Consider the following 15,729-nt stretch of genomic DNA (forward strand, 5'->3'; position numbering starts at 1 on the left):
TTTTAAAAAAGAGAAAAGAGAAAACTAGAAATGGGAGTTAAAAAGGAAAAAAAATTAAAAGGAGAAAGAAAAACTCAGAACAGAAGGTGGAAATTTTTGCTCACAGAGTGCCCTCCCTGCAAAATAGAATGGAGCAAATACTTCAATGGCTCTATGAGAAAACAAGAAAACAACTAGAATAAATTAAAAAGATTGGGAAAACAAAATATAAGGTATATACTTTTAAAGCAACTGAAGTGGAAAAAAAAGTTAGGGAGAGAAAATTTAAGAATAATCGGATACCTTTCAAAGCAAGACCCAACAAAAACCCTAAATACCACGTTTCAGGAAAAAAATATAAGAAAACTTCCCAGATGTTTTAGAATCAGAAGACTAAGTAAAAATAGAAAAACTCATTGCCTATCTTCTGAAAGGAATCTCAAAATGAAAACACACAGAAATATCATAGTTCAAATCCAGAACTTCCAAGTCAAATAAGTATTACTGTGGGCAATCAAAAAAGGAGTTCAAGTACCAAGGAACTATAGTCAGAATCAAGCAAGATTTGGTAAGTATCTACAACTTTTATGTAGAAAAAGTAACTTGGAAAATAATATTCTAAAATGCAAAAGGCTGATCCAGCAAGGGAACATGAGGAGACAAGAGGCACATGACAGCCAAGACAAACTACCACCACCAGCACAATCACCAACTTGACAACCATTTCCTTTCAGAGTCTGGTGGTGATGACCCAGGACTCTGAAACAAGAATCCTGGAAAAAGGCACATTAAATAATGATATTAAAGAAGAGGTATTAGCATCAGCTTTACCACTGAACCCCAAGAACTATGGGACTTTTCTATCTGACTTGCAGCTGAAACCTTCCATATATTTGTCTCCCTCATTAAAATGTAAACTCTTTCAGAGTTGGGACGGTATTGTTTATTTGTATCCCCAAGTCTTAGCATGGTACTCTGCACATAATAAGTTCTTAATAAATACTTTTTTCACTCATTTATTCAAATAAAAGATAATGGTTTTGCAACCAAGTATAATTTATCCTGCTAAAGTGAATATACTCCTACAGCAGAAAAAATTTAAGAAGACCTTCAATAGTAGATTTTCAAGTATTTTTAATGAAAAAAATCAAAGCTGAGTAGAAATTTTGAAATGCAAGAGAAACAAGAGAAACCCAGAAAGGCATATTCATTTGAGAATCTGGAAGGAATTGAAGAAATGAGTGCTTGTATTCTAATAGAAGGAGAAGAGACAAGTAAATGTTCCTTCAGCATCGCAATGTCTTCAAGCATCCACAGAGAAAATGAAATTGACAAAGATAGGGCCTGAGTGTGATTTTGTTGTTTTGTGTATGTATATATATATATATATATATATACGTGTGTGTGTATACATATGGATACATATACACATATATATGAGCATATCTATGTATACATACATGTACATATGTATCTATGTATATTTGTATATATAAATAGATAGCCTTTATAAACTCTAATGAACTTTATCCCCACTCCTGCTCTTACAGTCAAGTTACATGTCATGGATCAAGGTTTCATCTCCCCTTGGTCATTCTAGCTGTACTCCCTAAAGGGTTTTTGAACCATTGGTTCAAGTTTCTACCAGTGTACTCCATATTACCAATTGAGAATGATTTTAATTAGCCAGCTTTAAGTAATTTTTAGTAAGGATTATTTACTAGAGTGTCATAATAACAATCGGTGAAAAAAATACACCTCCCAAATCTGTGACACTTTCCTACAGTATATATAGAATCCAGAGGAAAAGGTGTTCAGCCATGTGTGTCCAGCTCCTGGCTACTGAAAGTCCTTTTTTCCAAGCAATGAGCAGCAGAAACTGGTTTAGATAACCTCAGTGAATTATCATGGAGCCAGTGATCATCACTGCCCATTTCCCAGCATATCCACCCCTTCAGATTCCAATCTTTCCAATCTTCCCTTTAGGGGGAGGGAGAAATGTTTTATAGGAACTATTCACTCTGTACCATCTTAGTAAATACTTCTTTCTAAATGCATTATGATGCTGGATTATTAAAATGATTTCCTTTAGGGCCAGATGAGATTTCAATGTTCTTAGTCTTGATAAAGTACACCATCATGGTGGGTAGAAAACTGAGATGAGAGTTAAGAATAGCAAGATTAGAAGGCACCTCAGAGAGTATCTACTGCAACCTGTACCTTTATAGGAATACCCTCGAAAACACATCTAAAAAATGATCATCCAGTCTTTATGTGAACATCTTCCTGGATATCCTGCTTTGGTAACTCTAATTAGGCAATTTTTTTTCTTTATTGAGGCAAAATATTCTTTTTTTTCAACCTCTTTCCATTATGCCTAGTTCTTTCTAATCTCTGGAACCAAAAAAGAACTCACCTAATCCCTCTTCTTTATGATAGTCTCTCAAGTCCTTGAAGATCTCAGTCTTATCTTCTTTAGGTTTTCTCCCCTCCCAACTAAACATCACCAATTTCTTTAGTCAGTCCTCATATGGCATGATCCCAAAACCATTCTCCATTCTTACCTCCCTCCTTTATAGATTCTCTAGCCTATCAAAATCTTTCAAAAAATACTGTATCTAGACATGAACACTGTCTCCAGTGAGGTACATCAGTACTATAGCCTTCCTGGTTCTGAATTCTTAATGTAGCCTAACACCATATCACCTTTTTTGACTACCATTGTTTTTGGCTCATATTAAGATTGCACCCCACTGAGACTATCAGATCTTTTTTTTTTTTATAAGAACTATCCAGTCATGCCTTTCTTGACTTGTACATGTGAACTTTATATCTCTACCATCTCAAAAGATTTTTTTTTTAGAAGTCTCTGACAATAGCTGTGCAATCCCATCTGCCAAGTCTCACATTGGGATAAAGTTCATCCACATCAGGTAATTATTATTATTTCCTTTCTTACCTTGAGTTTCAACTCCCTATTAGCCTTTTTTGGATCTCTCTTCTCCAGGTCTCCTTGGCAGAGAAAACAGGCTCAAAATACAATTGGAATATTTTTACATCCTTACCATTATCAGAGTTTCATCCACTCAAGATCAATAAAAAGCAAACCCAAATTTGTTATCTTTAGCCTTTCTTACCAGCTTCCGTTCATTCTGAGCATTAGTGTTTGTCTGTGCCACACTTCTGTACGCATCCTCATTACCTACCTGCCCTTGCTTCCATCTCCACAGCAGATTCTATAGAAAGCCCTCTCTTGTCCTCCTTATCAGAAGTGTTTTTGTTCGTGTCTTTAGAATTTCAAGCGAGCTTCCCATTTGTTCTTAGCCAGTTTCCTTACGGAAATATGCTGTACGATCTTATCTTTTCTCTGAAATCTTTAAAATCTGCTCTCTCTAAATCTAAGATTTCTGGAAATGGAGGAAGTCAGGGGTACTCTCCTATCCTATCCTAGTTTCTTCTTATCTTATCCTATATCCTACCCTAGCCTATTTTCTGTCCAATCCTATCCTCTCCTAGACTAGTCTCTTCCTATTCTATCCTATCTACTCTATCCTTTTCTGTCCTATCCTATCCTTTCTCCAGTTCCTATCCTATTCTATCCTATTCTACCCCATTCCATCCCATCCCATCCTATACTATCCTATCCTACTCTACCCTACCCTATCCTACACTATCCTTTCTCTTGTTTCTACTCTAGCCTATACTCTTCCTGTCCTACCTTACCTTATCCTAACTGCTTCTTATCCTATTCTGCCCTCTATTCTATAATATCTTCTTCTATCCTATCCGATCTTTTCTCCTCTTCCTACCCTATCCTACTCTACCCCATCCTATCCTCTCTTATTATTTAAATATAGTCAGTTCTTTTGAAATCATTCCAAGTGTGATCTCCTACCAAAGTTTTGTTCAACTGCTCCAGTCCCTTTCTGATCTCATCATATATATTGTCCATACCACCACTTGGCACTCATTATGTAGATATGTGGTAGATGTTGTGTTATCGTTATTTGGCTTTTGTGTATTTATAGCTTCATGTAAAAATGCTTTGTTTAATAGATTCATTTCCCCACTAGATGATAAGTTCTTTAAGTGAAAGATGAATTTCCATAATAGCTTATATTTATAGAATGCTTTAGAGTTTGCTTTCCTTATGGCAATCCCGATAGGCAGATAGAACAAGTGCTATTATCTTCATTTAGGGAAAAGGAAACAGGTTCTAAGGGATCAATTAATTTGCCTATAGTCACAAAGCTAGCAGTTAGTGGTGGCTGAAGTTGAACCCAATTCCAAGGCCCTTTCTATATACCACTAAACTTGATATATATAGTAAATGTTTAATTAATGTTTACTGACTCAAACCGAATTTTTTTATTGAATGAATAACTTTCTCATGCATGTTAAGAATCACACATTAATTGAAATTCTAGGCAAAGGACCTCTATCGGGTCTCTGAATAAATCACAAGAATTCTCTAACTTTCTAAGCAGCACCTGTCGACACAAGAAGAAACAAGCTTGTTCAGAGTAACATGTCATTTCTGGAGAATTGACTTACACTTGTTTTATTTTTTTCCCCCCTCAGCAACATTCTCATCTAAACCCAGCTGAAATGAACATTCTTTTTTCTGAGTTCACAGAAATTCTAAATCATAGGTTGGACACTTCTTGCATAATTCTGTGGTGTGTTTCTTGGCAAGCTCTAGGCTGCCTTTGCTGGATACATTTTAATTGTGCCCTGATCACATATCCTGTAACAGCTCATCATGCTACAGTGCTGGTTGCACACTTTGCATTTGATAGTTGAAGAAACTGACTTTTCTCTCCTGTCTCCAACTCACCAATTCCTTCTTTATCACAAAATTACAAAATAGCAGCAGCTGAGTGACTGCCTAATTACTGATTTCATTAGCATAGAGTGAAATGTCATTAAAATAAAGGCAAATAGCACTGATCCATCACTGTCCTTCAGGAGTGGCAGATGATGGGACTTGTGGCAGATTGCTATCTCGATGCTGGGGTGTGGCTGAAGAGATCAATATGTGACTGGCATCTTTTTCCACACCATGCACACATTAAGATAATCCTTTGGTTTGCAGCTGCAGCTACTGTTTGCCAAGCCTGATACTGTCTGTTCCTGTCTCTTTTCTCACTCTGCCTCACTCCTTTTGTCAAAATAAGACAGTCCATCTCCAAATGCGATATACATTTATTATTTGTCCCATTCATTTGGCATTTATCATTTAGAGTCTTGTATTATTATTCATACAGTGGGATGAAAACAGCATTGGACTTGAGAGTCAGACAGACCTAGCCTTGGGTCCAAATCCCAGTTCTGTCAATTATGGGCAACAGAATCTTAGGCAAGTCATTTAAATTCTCCAAGTCCCAGATTCCTAATTTCTAAAATGCATGTGATAATATTTTTACTACTTATTTCACAGTATGGTTATAAGAATAAAAAGAAATAACTTTTGATTCAGGGTACATTTATTAAATATCTACTATTTTTAAGGTCCTGTGAAAGCTCTTAAAAACTCTTTTCCAATAGATCACAGATTTAGAATTGGAGTTTTCCTTATTGGTGATCTATTCTATCTTCTTTATTTTACATTTTAATAATCCAGAAATGTAAAGAAACTACAATAGCAACAACAATAAAAATTGACATTTATGTAACATTTTAAGGTTTCCAAAGCATTTTATGAATATTATCTCATTTTATTCTCATAGCAAACATGGGAATTAGGTTATATTATTATCTCCAATTTACAGATGAGGAAAATGAGGCAACACAGGTTAAGCGGTTTGCCCAAAGTTGCCCAGCTGAGGGTAGGTGTCTGAGGCTAAATTTGAACTCGGGTCTTTCTGACTCCATGTCTACTACTCTTTCCACTGAACTACTTAGCTACTAAGGGGCACATGGGTATAAAGATCAAGAGAATTTAAATCAAGGACCTCATTTCAAATCCAGACCTCTTCTGCCTGTATCATATTTATTCCTTTACTCCAAATATTATGATTGTACAAGGTCACTTGATAGATGAAACCATAGATAAAGCTTAGTTCAATGACTCTCTGCTTAAAAATGATAAGCGGAAAGATTTGAGATTTTGGGATAAGAATTTTTTTAAAAAATTCTTGGGAAAACTGAAAAACAATATGGCAGAAACTGGGCATAGACCAATAGCTCACATCATTTTACCAAGATAAAGTCAAAATGGATACATCACCTAGATATAAAGAGATATTACAAGAAAATTTAAAGAACATGTAATATAATACTTATCAGACTTATAAATAGGTGAACAATTTATGAATAAACAAGAGATAGAGAGCAGAATAAGGGGTAAAATTGATAATTTTGATTACATTAAATTAAAAGGGTTTTGTACAAATAAAACAAATGTAGATAAGGAGGAAAGCAGAAAATTGGAGGGGAGGGAAATTTATAGACAGTTTCTCAGATCTCAGATATATGAAGAACTTTGTCAAATCTATAAGAATATGAGTCATTCCCCAGTTGATAAATGGTCAAAGATATGAACTGGCAGTTTTCCAGTGAAGAAATCAAAACAATTTATAGTCATCTGAAAGAATGCTCTAAATCATTATTGATTAGAGAAATGCAAATTAAAACAACCTTGGATTGGCTAAAAAGATTGAAGGGAAAAGCAAGTGTTGGAGGGGATGTGGAAAAATCAGGACACTAATCCATTATTGATGGATTTGTGAACTGATACAATCATTTCAGAGAGCAATTTGGAATGATGCCCCCAAAATTATTAAACTGCCTATGTGTGACCCAGCAATACCACTACTAAGTCTATTTCCAAAGATGATTAGGGAAGAAAGGAAAAGAACATATATGTTATAACATTTATAGCAGCTTTCTTTGTGGTACCAAAAAACTGAAAATTGAGGAAATGCCAGTCAATTAACAAATGGCTGAAAGAGATAGGGTATATGATTATGATGGAATGATACTGTGATGATGAGCTTGATGATGTCAGAAAAACATGGATAGACTTGCATGAAATAATGAAGAGTGAAATGAACAGTACTAGGAGAAAGTTGTATATAGCAATAGCAATATTGTTTTAAAAACCACTTTGAGCAAATAAGTCATTTTGACTATTATAAATACCCAAATTACTACTAAAGACATGTGAAGGAAGAAACTATCTCTATCCAGAGAAAGAACTGATAAATGGAAGTATGTATAGAATGGTTTTACACACACACACACACACACATATATATATATATATATATATATATACATACATATATATATATATCCACACACACATATTTACGTCTAATGATAGCCATCTCTAGGATAGGGGAGGGAGAAGAGAAGAAAAAAAAAGAAAAAAAAGAAATTTACATGATAACTTTATTATATATTTAAAAGGAATAGCAAGATGTACATAATAGATTTGCAGTTGCATGTGCAATTGTCTTTATTATATTGTTATTTAAATATCTCTTAATTCCATACATTAAAAACAAAACAAATAATTTTCTAAAATGCCAATGCAAATAAAGGTTAACAACGCAGATTAAAAAATGACAAGCAAGGCATAAAACAGGGAAGTATTTGCTCACTAATTTTCCTCACTACTTTGATAGAAGATGTCTTTGCTATAACCCAAATGGAAAAGGAATTCTCCGTAAATGAAGAGACTTTCTAGATGTTTCTTCTGTAGATGTCATTTAGTCTATTATATCATCCACATACACACACACACACACACACATGCACTCCACCCTAGGACATCACCTGGTCTCCTCAAAAAAATCTGTGTATACAAGAATTGTATGTAACAATCTACGTAAGAAGAAATAAATGGATCAGAATGTCTCATTATTGAGACTATAATAAGCAGTTGAATGAACAATACAATGAGACAGTCTATTCATACACATAACTAGAACAAGCTCTGCAGTGAGACAATGAGCAGGACCCAGAATTAAATAGAAACAATGTAGGAAGCCAGGTTGAAAGTGATAAGTTATGCAGAATTACCAATAATCTTATACTGCTTCCTGACACAAAACTCATCTTTTTAATACTAATATTCTTCTGGTGTTACTATATGTCCAAGCATGGTCTCTGAAAAATGGATCATTATGGTCTCTGAAAAATAAAAATTAAGGGTGACTCCCCATGGTAATAGAGACACATGTTGGCTGTAAAATTACTAGAAATTTATGGTTAAAGAGGCAAAGTCATACCGCTAATGAAACTAAACTTTTTGCAGTCAATCATGATTTAAGCCTCATAATCTCTTAAGGAGGTAGAGGGGTTAGAGTTGTCTCCAGGAAGTAAGTTTTGGTATTGTTGGTATATTTTAACTCAAAGGTAGCATGGAGTATTTCAAAGTAAAGAAAATCAACCAGTCCTAGAGGGGAGAAGTAAGTACCCTGAAGCATATTACTGATAATGATTTATATGCAAGAAATGTTCTCAGTGATATCATTCAGGAAATGTACAACGAGAAAAGTGCAAAAAGTAGATTTGGTCACCTAGCAAGAGTAAGGGATAATAGATGGTGACATGAGGACTGCTCTAGTACTCATGAAATATTAAATTACCTGGAATAAGGTCATTGAGTAGATCATCTGCAGAGGATTTATGGCATTACATTGACAAGAGTACTCAGACAAGAATCACACAGGATGAGGAAATGAAAGTGGAATGTTCTTGAACTCATAGAAAAGTACCCATGAAAATGATATCACAGATCCACTGAAATACTGAAGAATATGGTGAAGGAAACACAAAGAAGAGTTCTAGGCAGCAGTCCTGAGCAATTGCAATGCCAATGTTAGTAGAAATATAGGTCCTGCTCTCAAGGAGTTTATAGTCTAACTGTAAAGATTGCAGGTACACTTATCTATAATACAAATTAGAATCTGACAAATATACCAGAGAAATATCAATATAATGCCATTCAACTTTGGAGGTAGAAAAGATAACTTCTAGTTTAGAGGTAAAGGAAGTCTTTGTGGTGCCTGTTTTGGAGATTAAAAGATGGAAAGAATTTCACCTGGTAGAGATGGTGACATTCTAGGCATTGGAGGTGGTGTGATCAAAGGCATGGAGTTAGAAAAGCATAAAACAAATTTAGACATCATTAAGTGTGTGTGTGTGTGTGTGTGTGTGTGTGTGTGTGTGTGTGAGAGAGAGAGAGAGAGAGAGAGAGAGAGAGAGAGAGAGAGAGAGAGAGAGAGAGAGAGAAACAAGAGCCTTGGAGACTTCACTCATCTGTTCAGTGGAGGTGTACTTCAAGTTCCTGAAAGAAATGGAGGAGTTACCAGACCAAGCAGGGACCAAGTAGAGTTAGGGAATAGCTAAGAAGAGTTACAAGATGAAGGAGTAAACCCAGAACTTGCCATTCACTGGTATTTAGGATTATGTGGACTTTGCAGGTCCAGAATTGTGTGTGTGTGTGTGTGTGTGTGTGTGTGTGTGTGTGTGTGTGTTTGGGGGGGGAGGCAAGATGGAGGTCAACTCCATTCGTAACAAGTGTTTTTGTCTTGCATGGGATGGAGAAGATTCTACTGAATGTCAGCACTATAAGTCTAGAGGATTGCATATGTCTGGGGAATTGGGGCTCACTGCAGAAGGAAGGATACTTGTTTTGATTATTTATAGTTTTCATTACAAATCCTTTGCATTGTTTTGGTCAAAATGTCCTATTTTCAACATCTTGTTGGCCTGGGTACGTATAACCTTAACTTTAGGACTTTTTATTTTTTATTTCAGAGACCTAGACATGAGCCCAATTCTGATATTCCCAGAGGCAATTTGGGGTGAGGGTAAAATAAATTAAATGAAAAAACTGATTCTGTCTTAATACAGAACAAAGAATGCTTTCTTTCTTCCCTTCTTCCTTCCTTCCTTTCTCTCTTCCTTTCCTTCCTTCCCTTCTTCTTTAAAAAAAGTTTTAAAATTGTTTTAATTGTAATTGTTAAAAATGTATTTGGGAGAAAATAAAATATTATTTTTAGAAAACCATAGATTCAAATAAACTTTCTAATTTTACAGTGCCTTTCGAACCCCAATTCTACCCCTCATTGCTTCTAACTAAAGCAATTTCAATAGTTTAAAGTAATTGTCACAATGCTTTAGAATATATTAAAAACTCAGGAGTAGGGAGAACTCATCTTGGCAATTCTACAGCTTGTTTAGAGTGTTACTTTTGACCAAATTTCATAAAACTAATAAAATCTTAAATTTGGAAGGAGACTTAGAAATTCCCTTATTTAATCTTTTTTTAAATTTGCAAGTAGGGAAACTGAGGCACAAAAAGATTTATTGATTTGTTCAGGGTCAAAGAGGTGTTTCCCTTCCTTGTATCTATTTCCTCATGTGTAAAATGGCAACAGCAACCACCCTTTCAGGATAGAAGTAAGGAATCACTTGCAAAATTAGCATAGTTTGATTACAAATCTAAGAAGTACTATGTGCCCATTGATTAGACTTTCTAGACCTAAGTGCAGCGAAATGGCAATGCCAATGTTAGTAGTAATATATAGAGAAAAAAAGAAACTTTCCTAGAGAAAAAGGAAAGATTTTTCCTCCTTAAAAACACAATTTGGATAAAAACGAAGTTCAGGTTGTTATTATGTGTGATATATGCCACTTACATCATCTCCAGGGCCTATAAAAATAGCCTATCAATTCATCTACAATATGTCTATACTCAGAAAGAGTGTAAAGAAACTTCTGCCAAATCATGCTGCATTAATTCCAATTGCAAGAGCAATGAGCCCCAAAAGGACTGTGTGATATTTTTGTCACTGTGTTAAATTTAGGGAGTATTTGGAAGGCATTTAAAGAATATATTGAGCTACAAAATGCTCATATTAGCTCCTCAAGGAGGAGGTCTTCAAGGTGGGCTTCTGATGACAGAATTATACTTGATAAATCTTTCTTTGACTTTGGAATTACAGAATCTTCAAGTTGGAAGGAATCTTTGAAACTTCCCGATGTAATTTATCACCCAATGCAAAGATGGTATTTGCTATTCCTAAAAACAAATGGCCAGTATTTGGCAGGTCCTCATCAGAGATGGTATATTCGGTACCAGTCCCACTGGAAGCAACATAGTGGAAGGACCTCTGAATGTCGAGTCATAAAATGAAGGCTTGGATACCTGTTACTCTATTTACTAACTCCTAGGCATCTTAGGCTTTTCATTTATAAAAATTCAATTCAAAGCATATATGAAGCTCACATTATGTTAAGTATGTGAATAGGAATATTTAATTAAAAAAATGAAAAAGTCCCTACCCTCAAAGAGCTTATATTCTATTCCAGGTTGGGGAGTGTAACAGCAAGCAAAGTGAGATTTTTTTGTTGTTTTCTTTTTTGGATTTCAGTTTCCCAGACTCAGGCTAAATTGTGAGCATCTGAAGGCTTGATCTCCTTTGAACCCTGATAATTCAGAGCTGTGCTGAGTCACATGGGTTTTGTGCTTACTGACTCTAAGCCAATCGGGAGCCAAGTCTTTGCCATATATAGTAGGAGTTTGGTATTTTACTTTGGGGCCTTTCTTATGAGAAGGATTCACCTTATGAATCCCTGGTTGAGACTGAGTAGCTGTATGTTCAGACTCCCAGCTGCTCAGATATAAAGGTTCTCTCAATCCAGGGGTGTATATAAAGTGTATACCAACATTGTTTTGATTCAGGCATTAGAGCCCAGTCTGTGGGTCTTTATTTCTCTGCTTATACTTTCCCTGTTTGTGTTTTCTCTGAAGTTCAGGATGCTCACTTTTCCCCTGAACTATTGAATGTAATTAAAAAAGATTGTTGATTCCTTAAACAGCTATCTTTCCTAGTAAAATGGATCTAAGAACCTGTGCTAGCAGGTCATCCTGGTATGCTAGGGTGCTTGCTGTTACAGGAAGAAAGGAATACAACCAAGATAAATACAACCCAGATAAATGAATACCATATATATGAAAAAAACCCAAAAGGTATTTCAGAAAGTAAAGGATACTAGCAAATGGTATTAGGAAAGGCCTCCCATGAGAAATAGTACCTGAGATAGGCTTTGAAGGAAGCTTGGGATTTTGTAAGGTGGATCACAGAAAGAAGTATACATCAGACAAGGGGAATAACTAATTGAAAGGAGTGATGGTAAGATGTGGAATCTCTTGTATGAAGAATAGCTAATAGAACAGCTTGATTAATATGGACAGCTAGTGTATGTGAAGTGAATTTTAGTGTAAGCAAGGTGGATTTTAGTGTGTACAAAGTGCTGTGTTTATGTGTCTTGCAGCTAGTTAATGGGGAATAATTTGAAACTAGACTATTAAAGAAAGTGGAAAGAAAGAGTGTTGAGAACTTTAAATAACTGGGTCAAAAGTCTGAATTTTATATCTTTGAGGCAAAAGAATGAAGGACAGATTATTGGGAAAGTATAACTAATTTTGTTTTGGACTTTTGAATTCAAGATGTTTACAGGACATCTAGATGGAGATGTCCAGCAGTCATTTCCTTAGTGTGGGACTGAAGTTTAAATTAGGAATTAGAAATGAATATAGAGATTTTTAGGGTCATCTGCTTAGAGATGATCATTGAACCTTAGAGAACTGATAGGATAACCACAGAACAGAATTTAGATAGAGATGAGGTAAAAACCTAAAAAAGGACCCTGAGGGATTTAAATCTTGTCTCATAGGCAGGAGAAAGCTTATACAACAAAAGAGACTGAAAAGGAATCATAGACAGGTAGAAAGAGAACCAAGATAGAGCAAAGCCAGTGAATCCATGGTAAGAGAAAGTATTCAGAAAGAGGTGGTTGACAGTTTCAAATGTTTCAAAGAGGAAAAAAGTTACAAAGAGAATGGGGACTGAGAAAAACCCATTGGATGTAGCTATTAAGAGATAATTTATTGGTAATCTTACAGAGAATAATTCCAATACGGTGATGTGACCAAAAGAAATATTGCAATGTATAAATAAATGGAAGGTACAGTAGGAGTAATATCTTTCAGAGTTCACCACCATGTATAGTTTTTTTTCTGACAAGAACTTCCTAAGACTTGCTTGGCTCAGAGGGCTAATGGCTCAAGAGCATCTTCATTGATGGGTTCTTGGTCACCCAAAAGCATAAAACAGGTCAGTCCAAATATAATCAATACCCTTTGGCCTTGATGGATATCCTAGTACAATATAAATGTGTTTCTGTATGGAGATGAGAAGATGTTGGAGTGGGATGGGAGGTAGAAACAAAGGTAGAACACATTTTCTAGGTGTCCGGCCGTGAAATATATGAGGAATATAGAATAACAACTGAAAGAGAAAGCAGAATCAAATAACAGATTTTAAAGGATGACAGAGAATTGCTGGAATGCTGGCCAACTGCCACCACTGATCACATAAGCTCGAGGGCCCCAGAAACAGTAGTATACCTCCAGACTGCTGGCCTTGCTTCTAGCACAACCTGAATAGATATCATCCAGGAAAACAAGATCTGTGCAGAAAGGGGCCACCATCTCCATTCCCTTCCAATCAAATACCACATATGGGGAAGTCAAGCTTGCCTAACTAAAGGAGCAAGGCACCCTGAGGAAGAGATAGGAAGAAGCATATGATGGGGAAATCACACCATTGCCACCACCTCCAACTACCACCGACGAGCAAAGGCTGCCACCTTTGGCTCCTCAGGACTCACAGTTACTGATGACATGGAAAATAAAGTTCTCATCACCTGATTTCTTGGAATTGTAAACAGGTAAATATCAGAAATGGATATGGTTTTATTAGTAGAAATAGCACTAAAGGTGCCAGATAAGAAAGGTACCATTGCTGCTGCACACTCAGGACCACAGGACCTTTCCATTTGTCACCTCTCCCATGAGTAAGTTCCTTGAAAACAAGAATTGTACTTTGCACATAGAAAATACTTAATAAATGTGTTTTTTATTCAATACATTCATTCATTCATAATGATACCTATACTACCCATCTTGCAGAGTTGTTGTGAATAATTACTAGGCAAATTACTAGTAAATTACTAGAGAAATGGGAGTAATATTACTTTAATTGAAGGAGCCCATTCTATTTTCAGACAATCTTACTCATTAATAAATTTTTCCTTTTCTGAAACCAAAATCTGCCTTCTTGTAACTTCCACCCATGGATCCTACTTACACCCTTTGAAGTTAAACAAGTCTCAACCTTTTCCCATATAACAGTGTTCAAAATATCTGAAGACAGTATCATGTAGTCTACCAAGATTTTTCTTCTTCCACCTATATGTCCGCATTTCCTTCAGCCTATCCACACATGTCATATTTAGAGTTCCCTCACTACTCTCATGAGGGACTTGGAACCCAGGCCATTAAAATATAGAAATGTCAGTGACATTTGAATGATGCCAGAGGACTTGAATGCTAGATGACACATTTGTTGGGATGTTTCCTTTTCTTGAAGAGTTACTTTGGAGATACAAGCTCGCATTTCCGCTCTCTCTAGGCAAGTATTTTCCTGAGACATATCACAGCACCTTGAAAACAACAGAATCAACAGAGCAGGACATTGGTGTGGCAGATATTGCAAAGATATTCAGGCATTTGGAAACTCTTGAGTAGCCCAAGCCATCTGGAAAAAGAGGAAAGACTGTAGCATGGTAATATAATTGCAAATTTGCAAAACAGTCAGGTTGTACAACTAACAATTGATTACATTTGCTTTTTGCTGAAGTTTATGAGTTCTTGGGGGCAATTTGATGGGGGAGAATTGCAAATCAAGATGGAATTTCCATATGGTGTTCAGATGCTCTCACTTTCATATTAGATCTCAAATCCACATTCCAGTCATGACTTCCCTCTACCACTTCCCTAGAGGATCATGGAATAATGCAGAGATCAATTCAATTCAATTTAGAAAAGATTTATTCATCTCCTACTATGTGACAGGCTTGAGAATATAAATAAAAACAGTGAAATGGATTTAGCAGCTAAAAGATCATTGGCAACATTGGAAAAACCAGAACTGAAAAATAATTTTGAAATATAACAATGAAAAGAACCATAAAAAGCAAATATAAATGAATAATCAGAAGGAACTTTATAAAGAAGAACTGTTTACATTCTAATGAAGAAAGAGACAATACAAGGATTCCTTCAGAACCCTTATGTCACCAGAGGTCATAGAGAGAGTCAAATGAGACAGAAAATCTAGAACTGGCGTGTGTGTGTGTGTGTGTGTGTGTGTGTGTGTGTGTGTGTGTGTATTGATAATGCTTAAAGAAGAAAGAAAATAGAGTAAGAAAAGGATATACTAAAAGAAAAAGGTGGAGGAAGTATGGGGGAACTTATAAGTCTTTTTAATTTGGTATACAAGTCTATATATGAATGTCGAAATGTGGGGGCAGTGAGTATCATTTGAACTTCACTTCCATCTAAACTGATCAAAAGAGGGCAGAATATAAACATGAAGAATTCAAGAAATGGATTCAACTCAACAGGATTACAGAAATGAATAGGAAGACAAGGAAGTGAGGACATGGTAAAGGATAGATTCAGGCATTTGTTTATTTAATCATAAGCAAAATCTAGAAAGTGATCAAGAAGAAATGTTTGGAACAAAAGAAAAAGATAAGAACATGTAATGAAGAGACAGTTGGTAGAAAAGAGAAAAAAATCCAAAGAATACAGGATGGTTGAAAATATGCTATTAACTATGATAACTGTAAAAATGACTGGGCAGAACTTAACCATAAAGCAGA

This window comes from Notamacropus eugenii, chromosome 6 (assembly GCF_028372415.1).
Source record: "Notamacropus eugenii isolate mMacEug1 chromosome 6, mMacEug1.pri_v2, whole genome shotgun sequence".
NCBI classification, from domain to species: Eukaryota; Metazoa; Chordata; class Mammalia; order Diprotodontia; family Macropodidae; genus Notamacropus; species Notamacropus eugenii.